Here is a 20,338-nt window from a genome sequence, read left to right on the forward strand (position 1 = left end):
GTTATATTCCTGTACATAGGGGGCAGTATTATAATAGTTATATTCTTGTACATAGGGGGCAGTATTATAGTAGTTATATTCTTGTACATAGGGGGCAGTATTATAGTAGTTATATTCTTGTACATAGGAGCAGTGTTATAGTAGTAATATTCTTGTACATAAGGGGCAGTATTATAGTAGTTATATTTTTATACATGGGAGCAGTATTACAGTAGTTATATTCCTGTACATAGGGGGCAGTATTATAGTAGTTATATTCTTGTACATAGCGGCAGTATTATAATAGTTATATTCTTGTACATAGGGGGCAGTATTATAGTAGTTATATTCTTGTACATAGGGGGCAGTATTATAGTAGTTATATTCTTGTACATAGGAGCAGTATTATAGTAGTTATATTCTAGTACATAGGAGCAGTATTATAGTACTTATATTCTTGTACATAGGGGGCAGTATTATAGTAGTTATATTCCAGTACATAGGATCAGTTTTATAGTAGTTATATTCTTGTACATAGGGGCTGTATTATAGTAGTTATATTCTTGTATATAGGAGCAGTGTTATAGTAGTTATATTCTTATACATATGAGCAGTATTATAGTAGTTATATTGTTGTACATAGCGGCAGTATTATAATAGTTATATTCTTGTACACAGGGAGCAGTATTATAGTAGTTATATTCTTGTACATAGGGGCAGTATTATAATAGTTATATTCTTGTACATATGAGCAGTATTATAGTAGTTATATTCTTGTACATAGGGGCAGTATTATAGTAGTTATATTCTTGTACATAGGGAGCAGTATTATAGTAGTTATATTCTTGTACATAGGGGCAGTATTATAGTAGTTATATTCTTGTACATAGGGAGCAGTATTATAGTAGTTATATTCTTGTACATAGGGGCAGTATTATAGTAGTTATATTGTTGTACATAGGAGCAGTATTATAGTAGTTATATTCTTGTAAATAGGAGCAGTATTATAGTAGTTATATTCTTGTACATAGGGGCAGTATTATAGTAGTTATATTCTTGTACATGGGGGCAGTATTATAGTAGTTATATTCTTGTACATAGGGGCAGTATTATAGTAGTTATATTCTTGTACATAGGGGCAGTATTATAGTAGTTATATTCTTATACATAGGGACAGTATTATAGTAGTTATATTCTTGTACATAGGGGGCAGTATTATAGTAGTTATATTCTTGTACATAGGGGGCAGTATTTTAGTAGTTATATTCTAGCACACAGGAGCAGTATTATAGTAGTTATATTCTTGCACATAGGAGCAGTATTATAGTAGTTATATTCTTGTACATAGGAGCAGTATTATAGTAATTATATTCTTGTACATAGGAGTAGTATTATAGTAGTTATATTCTTGCACATAGGAGAAGTATTATAGTAGTTATATTCTTGTACATAGGGGCAGTATTATAGTAGTTATATTCTTGTACATAGGAGCATTATTATAGTAGTTATATTCTTGTACATAGGGGGCAGTATTATAGTAGTTATATTCTTGCTCATAGGGACAGTATTATAGTAGTTATATTCTTGTACATAGGGGGCAGTATTATAGTAGTTATATTCTTGTACATAGGGGGCAGTATTATAGTAGTTATATTCTAGCACACAGGAGCAGTATTATAGTAGTTATATTCTTGTACATAGGAGCAGTATTATAGTAGATATATTCTTGTACATAGGAGTAGTATTATAGTAGTTATATTCTTTCACATAGGAGGAGTATTATAGTAGTTATATTCTTGTACATAGGGGCAGTATTATAGTAGTTATATTCTTGTACATAGGAGCAGTATTATAGTAGTTTTATTCTTGTACATAGGGGGCAGTATTACAGTAGTTATATTCTTGTACATAGGGAGCAGTATTATAGTAGTTATATTCTTGTACATAGGGAGCAGTATTATAGTAGTTATATTCTTGTACATAGGAGCAATATTATAGTAGTTATATTCTTGTACATAGGGGGCAGTATTATAGTAGTTATATTCTTGTACATAGTGGACTGTATTATAGTAGTTATATTCTTGTACATAGGGGGCAGTATTATAGTAGTTATATTCTTGTACACAGGAGCAGTATTATAGTAGTTATATTCTTGTACATAGGGGCAGTATTATAGTAGTTATATTCTTGCACATAGGGGCAGTATTATAGTAGTTATATTCTTGTACATAGGGGGCAGTATTATAGTAGTTATATTCTTGTACACAGGAGCAGTATTATAGTAGTTATATTCTTGTACATAGGGGCAGTATTATAGTAGTTATATTCTTGTACATAGGGGGCAGTATTATAGTAGTTATATTCTTGTACATAGGGGGCAGTATTACAGTAGTTATATTCTTGTACATAGGGAGCAGTATTATAGTAGTTATATTCTTGTACATAGGGGGCAGTATTGTAGTAGTTATATTCTTGTACACAGGAGCAGTATTATAGTAGTTATATTCTTGTACATAGGGGCAGTATTATAGTAGTTATATTCTTGTACATAGGGGCAGTATTATAGTAGTTATATTCTTGTACATACGAGCAGTATTATAGTAGTTATATTCTTGTACACAGGAGCAGTATTATAGTAGATATATTCTTGTACATAGGAGGCAGTATTATAGTAGTTATATTCTTGTACATAGGGGCAGTATTATAGTAGTTATATTCTTGTACATAGGGGGCAGTATTATAGTAGTTATATTCTTGTATATAGGAGCAGTATTATAGTAGTTATATTCTTGTACATAGGGGGCAGTATTACAGTAGTTATATTCTTGTACATAGGGGGCAGTATTATAGTAGTTATATACTTGTACATAGGAGCAGTGTTATACTAGTTATATTCCTGTACATAGGGGGCAGTATTATAATAGTTATATTCTTGTACATAGGGGGCAGTATTATAGTAGTTATATTCTTGTACATAGGGGGCAGTATTATAGTAGTTATATTCTTGTACATAGGAGCAGTGTTATAGTAGTAATATTCTTGTACATAAGGGGCAGTATTATAGTAGTTATATTTTTATACATGGGAGCAGTATTACAGTAGTTATATTCCTGTACATAGGGGGCAGTATTATAGTAGTTATATTCTTGTACATAGCGGCAGTATTATAATAGTTATATTCTTGTACATAGGGGGCAGTATTATAGTAGTTATATTCTTGTACATAGGGGGCAGTATTATAGTAGTTATATTCTTGTACATAGGAGCAGTATTATAGTAGTTATATTCTAGTACATAGGAGCAGTATTATAGTACTTATATTCTTGTACATAGGGGGCAGTATTATAGTAGTTATATTCCAGTACATAGGATCAGTTTTATAGTAGTTATATTCTTGTACATAGGGGCTGTATTATAGTAGTTATATTCTTGTATATAGGAGCAGTGTTATAGTAGTTATATTCTTGTACATATGAGCAGTATTATAGTAGTTATATTGTTGTACATAGCGGCAGTATTATAATAGTTATATTCTTGTACACAGGGAGCAGTATTATAGTAGTTATATTCTTGTACATAGGGGCAGTATTATAGTAGTTATATTCTTGTACATATGAGCAGTATTATAGTAGTTATATTCTTGTACATAGGGGCAGTATTATAGTAGTTATATTCTTGTACATAGGAGCAGTATTATAGTAGTTATATTCTTGTACATAGGAGCAGTATTATAGTAGTTATATTCTTGTACATAGCGGCAGTATTATAATAGTTATATTCTTGCACATAGGGGGCAGTATTATAGTAGTTATATTCTTGTACATAGGGGGCAGTATTATTGTAGTTATATTCTTGTATATATGAGCAGTATTATTGTAGTTATATTCTTGTACATAGGGGCAGCATTATAGTAGTTATATTCTTGTACATAGGGGGCAGTATTATAGCAGTTATATTCTGGTACATAGGGGCTGTATTATAGCAGTTATATTCTTGTACATAGGGGGCAGTATTATATTAGTTATATTCTTGTATATAGGAGCAGTATTATAATAGTTATATTCTTGTACATAAGGGGCAGTATTATAGTAGTTATATTCTTGTACATAGGAGCAGTGTTATAGCAGTTATATTCTGGTACATAGGGGCTGTATTATAGCAGTTATATTCCTGTACATAGGGGGCAGTATTATAGTAGTTATATTCTTGTACATAGGGGGCAGTATTAAAGTAGTTATATTCTTGTATATAGGAGCAGTATTATAATAGTTATATTCTTGTACATAGGGGGCAGTATTATAGTAGTTATATTCTTGTACATAGGAGCAGTGTTATAGTAGTTATATTCTTGTACATAGGGGCAGTATTATAGTAGTTATATTCTTGTACATAGGGGCAGTATTATAGTAGTTATATTCTTGTACATAGGGGCAGTATTATAGTAGTTATATTCTTGTACATAGGAGTAGCATTATAGTAGTTATATTCTTGTATATAGGGGGCAGTATTATAGTAGTTATATTCTTGTACATAAGGGGCAGTATTATAATAGTTATATTCTTGCACATAGGGGGCAGTATTTTAGTAGTTATATTCTTGTGCATAGGGGCAGTATTATAGTAGTTATATTCTTGTATATAGGAGCAGTATTACAGTAGTTATATTCTTGTACATAGGGGCAGTATTATAGTAGTTATATTCTTGTACATAGGAGCAGTATTATAGTAGTTATATTCTTGTACATAGGGGGCAGTATTATAGTAGTTATATTCTTGTACATAAGGGGCAGTATTATAATAGATATATTCTTGTACATAGGGGGCAGTATTACAGTAGTTATATTCTTGTACATAGGGAGCAGTATTGTAGTAGTTATATTCTTGTACATAGGAGCAGTATTATAGTAGTTATATTCTTGTACATAGGGGGCAGTATTATAGTAGTTATATTCTTGTATATAGGAGCAGTATTATAGTAGCTATATTCTTGTACATAGGAGCAGTATTATAGTAGTTATATTCTTGTACATAGGGGGCAGTATTATAGTAGTTATATTCTTGTATATAGGAGCAGTATTATAGTAGTTATATTCTTGTACATAGGGGGCAGTATTATAGTAGTTATATTCTTGTATATAGGAGCAGTATTATAATAGTTATATTCTTGTACATAGGAGCAGTATTATAGTAGTTATATTCTTGTACATAGGGGGCAGTATTATAGTAGTTATATTCTTGTGTATAGAAGCAGTACTATGATAGTTATATTCTTGTACATAGGGGGCAGTATTATAGTAGTTATATTCTTGTACATAGGGGCAGTATTATAGAAGTTATATTCTTGTACATAGGAGCAGTATTATAGTAGTTATATTCTTGTATATAAAGGGCAGTATTATAATAGTTATATTCTTGTACATAGGGGGCAGTATTATGGTAGTTATATTCTTGTACATAGGGGCAGTATTATAGTAGTTATATTCTTGGGCGTAGGGGGCAGTATTATAGTAGTTATATTCTTGTACATAGGAGCAGTATTATAGTAGTTATATTCTTGTACATAAGAGCAGTATTATAGTAGTTATATTCTTGTACATAGGAGCAGTATTATAGTAGTTATATTCTTGCACATAGGGGCAGTATTATAGTAGTTATATTCTTGTACATAGGGGGCAGTATTATAGCCGTTATATTCTTGTATATAGGGGGCAGTATTATAGTAGTTATATTCTTGTACATAGAGGTAGTATTATAGTAGTTATATTCTTGTACATAGGAGGCAGTATTATAGCAGTTATATTCTGGTACATAGGGGCAGTATTATAGTAGTTATATTCTTGTACATAGGGGGCAGTATTATAGCCGTTATATTCTTGTACATAGGGGGCAGTATTATAGTAGTTATATTCTTGTACATAGGAGCAGTATTATAGTAGTTATATTCTTGTACATAGGAGCAGTATTATAGTAGTTATATTCTTGTACATAGGAGCAGTATTATAGTAGTTATATTCTTGTACATAGGAGCAGTATTATAGTAGTTATACTCTTGTACATAGGTGCAGTTTTATAGTAGTTATATTCTTGTACATAGAGGCAGCATTATAGTAGTTATATTCTAGTACATAGGGGCAGTATTACAGTAGTTATATTCTTGTACACAGGAGCAGTATTATAGTAGTTATATTCTTGTACATAGAGGGCACTATTATAGTAGTTATATTCTTGTACATAGGGGGCAGTAATATAGTAGTTATATTCTTGTACATAGGAGCAATATTATAGTAGTTATATTTTTGTACATAGGAGTAATATTATAGTAGTTATATTCTTGTACATATGGGCAGTATTATAGTAGTTATATTCTTGTGCATAGGAGCAGTATTATAGTAGTTATATTCTTCTACATAGGAGGCTGTATAATAGTAGTTATATTCTTGTACATAGGGGGCAGTATTATAGTAGTTATATTCTTGTACATAGGGGCAGTATTATAGTAGTTATATTCTTGTACATAGGGGGTAGTATTATAGGAGTTATATTCTTGGGCATAGGGGGCAGTATTATAGTAGTTATATTCTTGTACATAGGAGCAGTATTATAGTAGTTATATTCTTGTACATAAGAGCAGTATTATAGTAGTTATATTCCTGTACATAGAGGGCAGTATTATAGTAGTTATATTCTAGTACATAGGGGGCCGTATTATAGTAGTTATATTCTTGTACATAGGGGCAGTATTATAGTAGTTATATTCTTGCACATAGGGGGCAGCATTATAGTAGTTATATTCTTGTACATTGGGGCAGTATTATAGTAGTTATATTCTTGCACATAGGGGGCAGTATTATAGTAGTTATACTCTTGTACATAGGAGCAGTATTCTAGTAGTTATATTCTTGTACATAGGAGCAGTATTATAGTAGTTATATTCTTGTAAATAGGAGCAGTATTATAGTAGTTATATTCTTGTATATAGGGACAGTATTATAGAATTTATATTCTTGTACATAGGGGCAGTATTATAGTAGTTATATTCTTCTACATAGGAGCAGTATTATAGTAGTTATATTCTTGTACACAGGGGGCAGTATTATAGTAGTTATATTCTTGTACACAGGGGGCAGTATTATAATAGTTATATTCTTGTACATAGGGGGCAGTATTATAGTAGTTATATTCTTGTACACAGGGGGCAGTATTATAGTAGTTATATTCTTGTATATAGGAGCAGTATTATAGTAGTTATATTCTTGTACATATGGGCAGTATTATAGTAGTTATATTCTTGTACAAAGGAGCAGTATTATAGTAGTTATATTCTTGTTCATAGGAGCAGTATTATAGGTGTTATATTCTTGTACATAGGGGGCAGTATTATAGTAGTTATATTCTTCTACATAAGAGGTTGTATAATAGTAGTTATATTCTTGTACATAGGGGGCAGTATTATAGTAGTTATATTCTTGTACATAGGGGCAGTATTATAGGAGTTATATTCTTGTACATAGGGGGCAGTATTATAGTAGTTATATTCTTGGGCATAGGGGGCAGTATTATAGTAGTTATATTCTTGTACATAGGAGCAGTATTATAGTAGTTATATTCTTGTACATAAGAGCAGTATTATAGTAGTTATATTCTTGTAGATAGTGGGCAGTATTATAGCCGTTATATTCTTGTACATAGGGGCAGTATTATAGTAGTTATCTTCTTGTACATAGGGGTAGTATTATAGTAGTTATATTCTTGTACATAGGAGGCAGTATTATAGCAGTTATATTCTGGTACATAGGGGCAGTATTATAGTAGTTATATTCTTGTACATATGGGGCAGTATTATAGCCGTTATATTCTTGTACATAGAGGGCAGTATTATATTAGTTATATTCTTGTACATAGGATCAGTGTTATAGTAGTTATATTCTTGTACATAGGAGCAGTATTTTAGTAGTTATATTCTTGTACATAGGAGCAGTATTATAGTAGTTATATTCTTGTATATAGGGGGCAGTATTATAATAGTTATATTCTTGTACATAGGGGGCAGTTTTATAGCAGTTATATTCTTGTACATAGAGGCATTATAATAGTAGTTATATTCTAGTACATAGGGGCAGTATTACAGTAGTTATATTCTTGTAGATTAAAGCTTTATTATAGTAGTTATATTCTTGTACATAGAGAGCAGTTTTATAATAATTATATTCTTGTACATAGGGGGCAGTAATATAGTAGTTATATTCCTGTACATAGGAGCAGTATTATAGTAGTTATATTCGTGTTCATGGGAGCAGTATTATAGGTGTTATATTCTTGTACATAGGGGGCAGTATTATAGTAGTTATATTCTTCTACATAGGAGGCTGTATAATAGTAGTTATATTCTTGTACATAGGGGGCAGTATTATAGTAGTTATATTCTTGTACATAGGGGCAGTATTATAGTAGTTATATTCTTGTACATAGGGGGTAGTATTATAGTAGTTATATTCTTGTACATAGGGGGCAGTATTATAGTAGTTATATTCTTGGGCATAGGGGGTAGTATTATAGTAGTTATATTCTGGTACATAGGAGCAGTATTATAGCAGTTATATTCTGGTACATAGGGGCAGTATTATAGTAGTTATATTCTTGTACATAGGGGGCAGTATTATAGCCGTTATATTCTTGTACATAGGGGGCAGTATTATAGTAGTTATATTCTTGTACATAGGAGCAGTATTATAGTAGTTATATTCTTGTACATAGGAGCAGTATTATAGTAGTTATATTCTTGTACATAGGAGCAGTATTATAGTAGTTATATTCTTGTACATAGGAGCAGTATTATAGTAGTTATACTCTTGTACATAGGGGGCAGTTTTATAGTAGTTATATTCTTGTACATAGAGGCAGTATAATAGTAGTTATATTCTAGTACATAGGGGCAGTATTACAGTAGTTATATTCTTGTACACAGGAGCAGTATTATAGTAGTTATATTCTTGTACATAGAGGGCACTATTATAGTAGTTATATTCTTGTACATAGGAGCAGTATTATAGTATATATTCTTGTACATAGGGGGTAGTATTATAGTAGTTATATTCTTGTACATAGGGGGCAGTATTATAGTAGTTATATTCTTGGGCATAGGGGGTAGTATTATAGTAGTTATATTCTGGTACATAGGAGCAGTATTATAGTAGTTATATTCTTGTACATAAGAGCAGTATTATAGTAGTTATATTCTTGTACATAGGGGCAGTATTATAGTAGTTATATTCCTGTACATATAGGGCAGTATTATAGTAGTTATATTCTAGTACATAGGGGGCCGTATTATAGTAGTTATATTCTTGTACATAGGGGCAGTATTATAGTAGTTATATTCTTATACATACGAGAAGTATTCTAGTAGTTATATTCTTGTACATAGGGGGCAGCATTATAGTAGTTATATTCTTGTACATTGGGGCAGTATTATAGTAGTTATATTCTTGCACATAGGGGGCAGTATTATAGTAGTTATATTCTTGTACATAGGATCAGTATTCTAGTAGTTATATTCTTGTACATAGGAGCAGTATTATAGTAGTTATATTCTTGTACATAGGAGCAGTATTATAGTAGTTATATTCTTGTATATAGGGGCAGTATTATAGTATTTATATTCTTGTACATAGGGGCAGTATTATAGTAGTTATATTCTTCTGCATAGGAGCAGTATTATAGTAGTTATATTCTTGTACATATGAGCAGTATTATAAGTTATATTCTTGTACATAGGAGCAGTATTATAGTAGTTATATTCTTGTACATAGGAGCAGTATTATAGTACTTATATTCTTGTACATAAGAGCAGTATTATAGTACTTATATTCTTGTACATAGGGGGCAGTATTATAGTAGTTATATTCTTGTACATAGGGGGCAGTATTATAGCAGTTATATTCTTGTACATAGGAGCAGTATTATAGTAGTTATATTCTTGCACATGGGGAGCAGTATTATAGTAGCTATATTCTTATACATAGGGGCAGTATTATAATAGTTATATTCTTGAACATAGGGGGCAGTATTATAGCAGTTATATTCTTGTACATAGGGGCAGTATTATAGTAGTTATATTCTTGTACATAGGGGGCAGTATTATAGTAGTTATATTCTTGTACATAGGGGGCAGTATTTTAGTTGTTATATTCTTGTACATAAGGGGCAGTATTATAGTAGTTATATTCTTGTATATAGGATCAGTATTATAGTAGTTATATTCTTGTACATGGGGGGCAGTATTATAGTAGTTATATTCTTGTATATAGGAGCAGTATTATAGTAGTTATATTCCTGTACATAGGGGGCAGTATTATAGTAGTTATATTTTTGTACATAGGGGGCTGTATTATAGTAGTTATATTATGGTACATAGGGGCAGTATTATAGCAGTTATATTCCTGTACATAGGGGGCAGTATTATAGTAGTTATATTCTTGTACATAGGGGGCAGTGTTATAGTAGTTATATACTTGTACATAGGAGCAGTGTTATAGTAGTTATATTCTTGTACATAGGGGCAGTATTATAGTAGTTATATTCTTGTTCATAGGGACAGTATTATAGTAGTTATATTCTTGTACATAGGGTCAGTATTATAGTAGTTATATTCTTGTACATAGGAACAGTATTATAGTAGTTATATTCTTGTACATAGAGGCAGTAATATAGTAGTTATATTCCTGTACATAGGGGCAGTATTATAGCAGTTATATTCTTCTACATAGAGGCAGTATTATAGTAGTTATATTCCTGTACATAGGGGCAGTATTATAGCAGTTATATTCTTGCACATAGGAGTAGAATTATAGTATTATATTCTTGTACATAGGGGGCAGTATTATAATAGTTATATTCTTGTACATAGGGGGCAGTATTATAGTAGTTATATTCTTGTACATGGGGGGCAGTATTATAGTAGTTATATTCTTGTATATAGGAGCAGTATTATAGTAGTTATATTCTTGTACATAGGGGCAGTATTATAGTGGTTATATTCTTGTACATAGGGGGCAGTATTATAGTAGTTATATTCTTCTACATAAGGGGCAGTATTATAATAGTTATATTCTTGTACATAGGGGCAGTATTATAGTAGCTATATTCTTGTACTTAGGGGGCAATATTATAGTAGTTATATTCTTGTACATAGGGGCAGTATTATAGTAGTTATATTCCTGTACATAGGGGCAGTATTATAGCAGTTATATTCTTGCACATAGGAGTAGTATTATAGTAGTTATATTCTTGTACATAGGGGGCAGTATGATAGTAGTCATATTCTTGTTCATAGGGGGCAGTATTATAGTAGTTATATTCTTGTACATAGGAGCAGTGTTATTGTAGTTATATTCTTGTACAGAGGGGGCAGTATTATAATAGTTATATTCTTGTACATAGGGGGCAGTATTATAGTAGTTATATTCTTGTACGTAGGGGGCAGTATTATAGCAGTTATATTCTTGTATATAGGAGCAGTGTTAAAGTAGTTATATTCTTGTACATAGGAGCAGTATTATAGTAGTTATATTCTTGTACATAGGAGCAGTATTATAGTAGTTATATTCTTGTATATAGTGGGCAGTATTATAGTATTTATATTCTTGTACATAGGGGCAGTATTATAGTAGTTATATTCTTCTACATAGGAGCAGTATTATAGCAGTTATATTCTTGTACATAGGAGCAGTATTATAGTAGTTATATTCTTGTACATAGGAGCAGTATTATAGTACTTATATTCTTGTACATAGGAGCAGTATTATAGTAGTTATATTCTTGTACATAGGGGGCAGTATTATAGTAGTTATATTCTTGTACATAGGGGGCAGTATTATAGTAGTTATATTCTTATACATAGGAGCAGTATTATAGTAGTTATATTCTTGCACATAGGGAGCAGTATTATAGTAGCTATATTCTTGTACATAGGGGCAGTATTATAATAGTTAAATTCTTGAACATAGGGGGCAGTAATATAGCAGTTATATTCTTGTACATAGGGGCAGTATTATAGTAGTTATATTCTTGTACATAGGGGGCAGTATTATTGTAGTTATATTCTTGTACATAGGGGGCAGTATTATAGTTGTTATATTCTTGTACATAAGGGGCAGTATTATAGTAGTTATATTCTTGTATATAGGATCAGTATTATAGTAGTTATATTCTTGTACATGGGGGGCAGTATTATAGTAGTTATATTCTTGTATATAGGAGCAGTATTATAGCAGTTATATTCCTGTACATAGGGGGCAGTATTATAGTAGTTATATTCTTGTACATAGGGGGCAGTATTATAGTAGTTATATTCTTGTACATAGGAGCAGTATTATAGCAGTTATATTCCTGTACATAGGGGGCAGTATTATAGTAGTTATATTCTTGTACATATAGAGTGGTATTATAGTAGTTATATTCTTGTACATATAGAGCGGTATTATAATAGTTATATTCTTGTACATAGGGGGCAGTATTATAGTAGTTATATTCTTGTACATAGGGGGCAGTATTATAGTAGTTATATTCTTGTACATAGGAGCAGTGTTATAGTAGTTATATTCTTGTACATAGGGGCAGTATTATAGTAGTTATATTCTTGTTCATAGGGGCAGTATTATAGTAGTTATATTCTTGTACATAGGGTCAGTATTATAGTAGTTATATTCTTGTACATAGGAACAGTATTATAGTAGTTATATTCTTGTACATAGGGGGCAGTATTATTGTAGTTATATTCCTGTACATAGGGGCAGTATTATAGCAGTTATATTCTTGCACATAGGAGTAGTATTATAGTAGTTATATTCTTGTACATAGGGGGCAGTATTATAATAGTTATATTCTTGTACATAGGGGGCAGTATTATAGTAGTTATATTCTTGTACATGGGGGGCAGTATTATAGTAGTTATATTCTTGTATATAGGAGCAGTATTATAGTAGTTATATTCTTGTACATAGGGGCAGTATTATAGTGGTTATATTCTTGTACATAGGGGGCAGTATTATAGTAGTTATATTCTTCTACATAAGGGGCAGTATTATAATAGTTATATTCTTGTACATAGGGGGCAGTATTATTGTAGCTATATTCTTGTACTTAGGGGGCAATATTATAGTAGTTATATTCTTGTACATAGGGGCAGTATTATAGTAGTTATATTCTTGTACATAGGAGCAGTATTATAGTAGTTATATTCTTGTACATAGGGGCAGTATTATAGTAGTTATATTCTTGAACATAGGGGGCAGTATTATAGTAGTTATTTTCTTGTACATAGGAGCAGTATTATAGTAGTTATATTCCTGTACATAGGGGCAGTATTATAGCAGTTATATTCTTGCACATAGGAGTAGTATTATAGTAGTTATATTCTTGTACATAGGGGGCAGTATTATAGTAGTTATATTCTTGTACATAAGGGGCAGTATTATAATAGTTATATTCTTGTACATAGGGGGCAGTATTATAGTAGTCATATTCTTGTTCATAGGGGGCAGTATTATAGTAGTTATATTCTTGTACATAGGAGCAGTGTTATTGTAGTTATATTCTTGTACATAGGGGACAGTATTATAATAGTTATATTCTTGTACATAGGGGGCAGTATTATAGTAGTTATATTCTTGTACATAGGGGGCAGTATTATAGCAGCTATATTCTTGTATATAGGATCAGTGTTAAATTAGTTATATTCTTTTACATAAGGGGCAGTATTATAGTAGTTATATTCTTATACATGGGAGCAGTATTATAGTAGTTATATTCCTGTACATAGGGGGCAGTATTATAGTAGTTATATTCCTGTACATAGGGGGCAGTATTATAGTAGTTATATTCCTGTACATAGGGGGCAGTATTATAGTAGTTATATTCTTGTACATAGGAGCAGTATTATAGTACTTATATTCTTGTACATAGGGGGCAGTATTATAGTACTTATATTCTTGTACATAGGGGGCAGTATTATAGTAGTTATATTCTAGTACATAGGATCAGTATTATAGTAGTTATATTCTTGTACACAGGGGGCAGTACTATAGTAGTTATATTCTTGTACATAAGGGCAGTATTATAGTAGTTATATTCTTGTACATAGGGGGCAGTATTATAGCAGTTATATTCTTGTACACAGGGGGCAGTATTAAAATAGTTATATTCTTGTACATAGGGGGCAGTATTATAGTAGTTATATTCTTGTACACAGGTGGCAGTATTATAGTAGTTATATTCTTGTATATAGGAGTAGTATTATAGTAGTTATATTCTTGTACATAGGGGCAGTATTATAGTAGTTATATTCTTGTACATAGGCGGCAGTAATATAGCAGTTATATTCTGGTACATAGGGGCAGTATTATAGCAGTTATATTCCTGTACATAGGGGGCAGTATTATAGTAGTTATATTCTTGTACATAAGAGCAGTATTATAGTAGTTATATTCTTGTACATAGGAGCAGTATTATAGTAGTTATACTCTTGTACATAGGGGTAGTATTATAGTAGTTATATTCTTGTACATAGGGGGCAGTATTATAGTAGTTATATTCTTGTACCAAGGAGTATTATTATAGTAGTTATATTCTTGTACATAGGGGGCAGTATTATAGTAGTTATATTCTTGTATATAGGAGCAGTATTATAATAGTTATATTCTTGTACATAGGGGGCAGTATTATAGTAGTTATATTCTTGTACATAGGGGGCAGTATTATAGTAGTTATATTCTTGTACATAGGAGCAGTGTTATAGTAGTTATATTCTTGTACATAGGGGCAGTATTATAGTAGTTATATTCTTGTTCATAGGGGCAGTATTATAGTAGTTATATTCTTGTAAATAGGGGCAGTATTATAGTAGTTATATTCTTGTACATAGGAGCAGTATTATAGTAGTTATATTCCTATACATAGGGGCAGTATTATAGTTGTTATATTCTTGTACATAGGATTAGTGTTATAGTAGTTATATTCTTGTACATAGGGGGCAGTATTATAGTAGTTATATTCTTGTACATAATGGGCAGTATTATAATAGTTATATTCTTGTACATAGGGGGCAGTATTATAGTAGTTATATTCTTGTACATGGGGGGCAGTATTATAGTAGTTATATTCTTGTATATAGGAGCAGTATTATAGGAGTTATATTCTTGTACATAGGGGCAGTATTATAGTGGTTATATTCTTGTACATAGGGGGCAGTATTATAGTAGTTATATTCTTCTACATAAGGGGCAGTATTATAATAGTTATATTCTTGTACATAGGGGGCAGTATTATAGTAGCTATATTCTTGTACATAGGGGGCAGTATTATAGTAGTTATATTCTTGTACATAGGGGCAGTATTATAGTAGTTATATTCTTGTACATAGGAGCAGTATTATAGTAGTTATATTCTTGTACATAGGAGCAGTATTATAGTAGTTATATTCTTGTACATAGGAGCAGTATTATAGTAGTTATATTCTTGATCATAGGGGCACTATTATAGTAGTTATATTCTTGTACATAGGGGCAGTATTATAGTAGTTATATTCTTGTACATAGGAGCAGTATTATAGTAGTTATATTCTTGTACGTAGGAGCAGTATTATAGTAGTTATATTCTTGTACATAGGGGGCAGTATTATAGTAGTTATATTCTTGTACATAGGGGCAGTATTCTAGTAGTTATATTCTTGTATATAGGGGGCAGTATTATAGTAGTTATATTCTTGTAAATAGGGGCAGTATTATAGTAGCTATATTCTTGTACATAGGGGGGAGTATTATAGTAGTTATATTCTTGTACATAGGGGGCAGTATTATTGTAGTTATATTCTTGTACATAGGGGGCAGTATTATTGTTGTTATATTCTTATACATAAGGGGCAGTATTATAGTAGTTATATTCTTGTATATAGGATCAGTATTATAGTTGTTATATTCTTGTACATAGGGGGCAGTATTATAGTAGTTATATTCTTTTACATAGGGGCAGTATTATAGTAGTTATATTCTTGTACATAGGGGCAGTATTCTAGTAGTTATATTCTTGTACATATGGGGCAGTATTATAGTAGTTATATTCTTGTACATATGGGGCAGTATTATAGTAGTTATATTCTTGTACATAGGGAGCAGTATTATAGTAGTTATATTCTGGTACATAGGTTGCAGTATTATAGTAGTTATATTCTTGTACATAGGGTGCAGTATTATAGTAGTTATAGTCTTGTACATAGGGAGTAGTATTATAGTAGTTATATTCTTGTACATAAGAGCAGTATTATAGTAGTTATATTCTTGTACATAGGGGGCAGTATTATAGTAGTTATATTCTGGTACATAGGTTGCAGTATTATAGTAGTTATATTCTTGTACATAGGGTGCAGTATTATAGTAGTTATATTCTTGTACATAGGGAGTAGTATTATAGTAGTTATATTCTTGTACATAGGGTGCAGTATTATAGTAGTTATATTCTTGTACATAGGGATTAGTATTATAGTAGTTATATTCTTGTACACAGGAGCAGTATTATAGTAGTTATATTCTTGTACATAGGGGGCAGTATTATAGTAGTTATATTCCTGTATATAGGAGCAGTATTATAGTATTTATATTCTTGTACATAGGGGGCAGTATTATAGTAGTTATATTCTTGTACATAGGAGCAGTGTTGTAGTAGTTATATTCTTGTACATATGGGGCAGTATTATAATAGTTATATTCTTGTACATAGGGGGCAGTATTATAGTAGTTATATTCCTGTATATAGGAGCAGTATTATAGTATTTATATTCTTGTACATAGGGGGCAGTATTATAGTAGTTATATTCTTGTACATAGGAGCAGTGTTGTAGTAGTTATATTCTTGTACATAGGGGGCAGTATTATAGTAGTTATATTCTTGTACATAGGGGACAGTATTATAGTAGTTATATTCCTGTATATAGGAGCAGTATTATAGTATTTATATTCTTGTACATAGGGGGCAGTATTATAGTAGTTATATTCTTGTACATAGGAGCAGTGTTGTAGTAGTTATATTCTTGTACATAGGGGGCAGTATTATAGTAGTTATATTCTTGTACATAGGGGGCAGTATTATAGTAGTTATATTCCTGTATATAGGAGCAGTATTATAGTATTTATATTCTTGTACATAGGGGGCAGTATTATAGTAGTTATATTCTTGTACATAGGGGACAGTATTATAGTAGTTATATTCTTGTACATAGGAGCAGTGTTGTAGTAGTTATATTCTTGTACATATGGGGCAGTATTATAATAGTTATATTCTTGTACATAGGGGCAGTATTATAGTAGTTATATTCTTGTACATAGGGGCAGTATTATAGCAGTTATATTCTTGCACATAGGAGTAGTATTATAGTAGTTATATTCTTGTACATAGGGGGCAGTATTATAGTAGTTATATTCTTGTACATAAGGGGCAGTATTATAATAGTTATATTCTTGTACATAGGGGGCAGTATTATAGTAGTCATATTCTTGTTCATAGGGGGCAGTATTATAGTAGTTATATCCTTGTACATAGGAGCAGTGTTATTGTAGTTATATTCTTGTACATAGGGGGCAGTATTATAATAGTTATATTCTTGTACATAGGGGGCAGTATTATAGTAGTTATATTCTTGTACATAGGGGGCAGTATTATAGCAGTTATATTCTTGTATATAGGAGTAGTGTTAAATTAGTTATATTCTTGTACATAAGGGGCAGTATTATAGTAGTTATATTCTTATACATGGGAGCAGTATTATAGTAGTTATATTCCTGTACATAGGGGGCAGTATTATAGTAGTTATATTCCTGTACATAGGGGGCAGCATTATAGTAGTTATATTCCTGTACATAGGGGGCAGTATTCTTGTACATATATTCTTGTACATAGGGGGCAGTATTATAATAGTTATATTCTTCTACATAGGGGCAGTTTTATAGCAGTTATATTCTTGTACATAGAGGCAGTATAATAGTAGCTATATTCTAGTACATAGGGGCAGTATTACAGTAGTTATATTCTTGTAGATTGAAGCTTTATTATAGTAGTTATATGCTTGTACATAGGGGGCAGTATTATAGTAGTTATATTCTTGTACATAGGGGCAGTATTATAGTAGTTATATTCTTGTACATAGGGAGTAGTATTATAGTAGTTATATTCTTGTACATAGGAGGCAGTATTATAGTAGTTATATTCTTGTACATAGGGAGCAGTATTATAGTAGTTATATTCTTGTACATAGGGGTAGTATTATAGTAGTTATATTCTTGTACATAGGAGGCAGTATTATAGCAGTTATATTCAGGTACATAGGGAAAAGTATTATAGTAGTTATATTCTTGTACATAGGGGGCAGTATTATAGTAGTTATATTCTTGTACATAGTGGTAGTATTATAGTAGTTATATTCTTGTACATAGGAGGCAGTATTATAGCAGTTATATTCTGGTACATGGGGAACAGTATTATAGTAGTTATATTCTTGTACATAGGGGCAGTATTATAGTAGTTATATTCTTGTACATAGGAGCAGTATTATAGTAGTTATATTCTTGTACATAAGGGGCAGTATTATAGTAGTAATATTCTTGTACATAGGGGGCAGTATTATGGGAGTTATATTCTTGTACATAGAGGGCAGTATTATAGTAGTTATATTCTTGTACATAGGGGGCAGTATTATAGCCGTTATATTCTTGTACATAGGGGGCAGTATTATAGTAGTTATATTCTTGTACATCGGGGCAGTATTATAGTAGTTATATTCTTGTACATAGGAGGCAGTATTATAGTAGTTATATTCTTGTACATAGGGAGCAGTAATATAGTAGTTATATTCTTGTACATAGGGGGCAGTATTATAGCCGTTATACTCTTGTACATAGGGGGCAGTATTATAGTAGTTATATTCTTGTACATAGGGGTAGTATTATAGTAGTTATATTCTTGTATATAAAGGGCAGTATCATAATAGTTATATTCTTGTTCATAGGGGCAGTATTATGGTAGTTACATTCTTGTACATAGGGGGCAGTATTATAGTAGTTATATTCTTGCACATAGGGGGCAGTATTATAGCCGTTATATTCTTGTACATAGGGGGCAGTATTATAGTAGTTATATTCTTGTACATAGAGGCAGTATAATAGTAGTTATATTCTAGTACATAGGAGCAGTATTACAGTAGTTATATTTTTGTACATAGGAGCAGTATTATGGTAGTTATATTCTTGTACATATGGGCAGTATTATAGTAGTTATATTTTTGTACAAAGGAGCAGTATTATAGTAGTTATATTCTTGTACATAGGGGGCAGTATTTTAGTAGTTATATTCTTGTACATAGGAGCAGTATTATAGTAGTTATATTCTTGTACATAGGAGCAGTATTATAGTAGTTATATTCTTATACATAGGAGCAGTATTATAGTAGTTATATTTTTGTACATAGGGGCAGTATTATAGTAGTTATATTCTTGTACATAGGAGCAGTTTTATAGTAGTTATATTCTTGTACATAGGGGCAGTATTATAGTAGTTATATTCTTGTACATAGGAGCAGTATTATAGTAGTTATATTCTTGTACATAGGGGCAGTATTATAGTAGTTATATTCTTGTACATAGGAGCAGTATTATAGTAGTTATATTCTTGTACATAGGGGCAGTATTATAGTAGTTATATTCTTGTACATAGGGGCAGTATTATAGTAGTTATATTCTTGTACATAGGGGCAGTATTATAGTAGTTATATTCTTGTACATAGGAGCAGTATTATAGTAGTTATATTCTGGTACATAGGTAGCAGTATTATAGTAGTTATATTCTTGTACACAGGGTGCAGTATTATAGTAGTTATATTCTTGTACATAAGAGCAGTATTATAGTAGTTATATTCTTGTACACAGGAGCAGTATTATAGTAGTTATATTCTTGTACATAGGGAGCAGTATTATAGTAGTTATATTCTTGTATATAGGAGCAGTATTATAGTATTTATGTTCTTGTACATAGGGGGCAGTATTATAGTAGTTACATTCTTGTACATAGGGGACAGTATTATAGCAGTCATATCCTGGTTCATAGGGGCTGTATTATAGCAGTTATATTCCTGTACATAGGCGGCAGTATTATAGTAGTTATATTCTTGTACATAGGGGGTAGTATTATAGTAGTTATATTCTTGTACATAGGAGCAGTGTTATAGTAGTTATATTCTTGTACATAGGGGCAGTATTATAGTAGTTATATTCTTGTACATAGGGGGCAGTATTATAGTAGTTATATTCTTGTACATATGA

This window comes from Phyllobates terribilis, unplaced genomic scaffold (assembly GCF_046119375.1).
Source record: "Phyllobates terribilis strain yellow unplaced genomic scaffold, ASM4611937v1 Scaffold_2__4_contigs__length_985480577, whole genome shotgun sequence".
NCBI classification, from domain to species: domain Eukaryota; kingdom Metazoa; phylum Chordata; class Amphibia; order Anura; family Dendrobatidae; genus Phyllobates; species Phyllobates terribilis.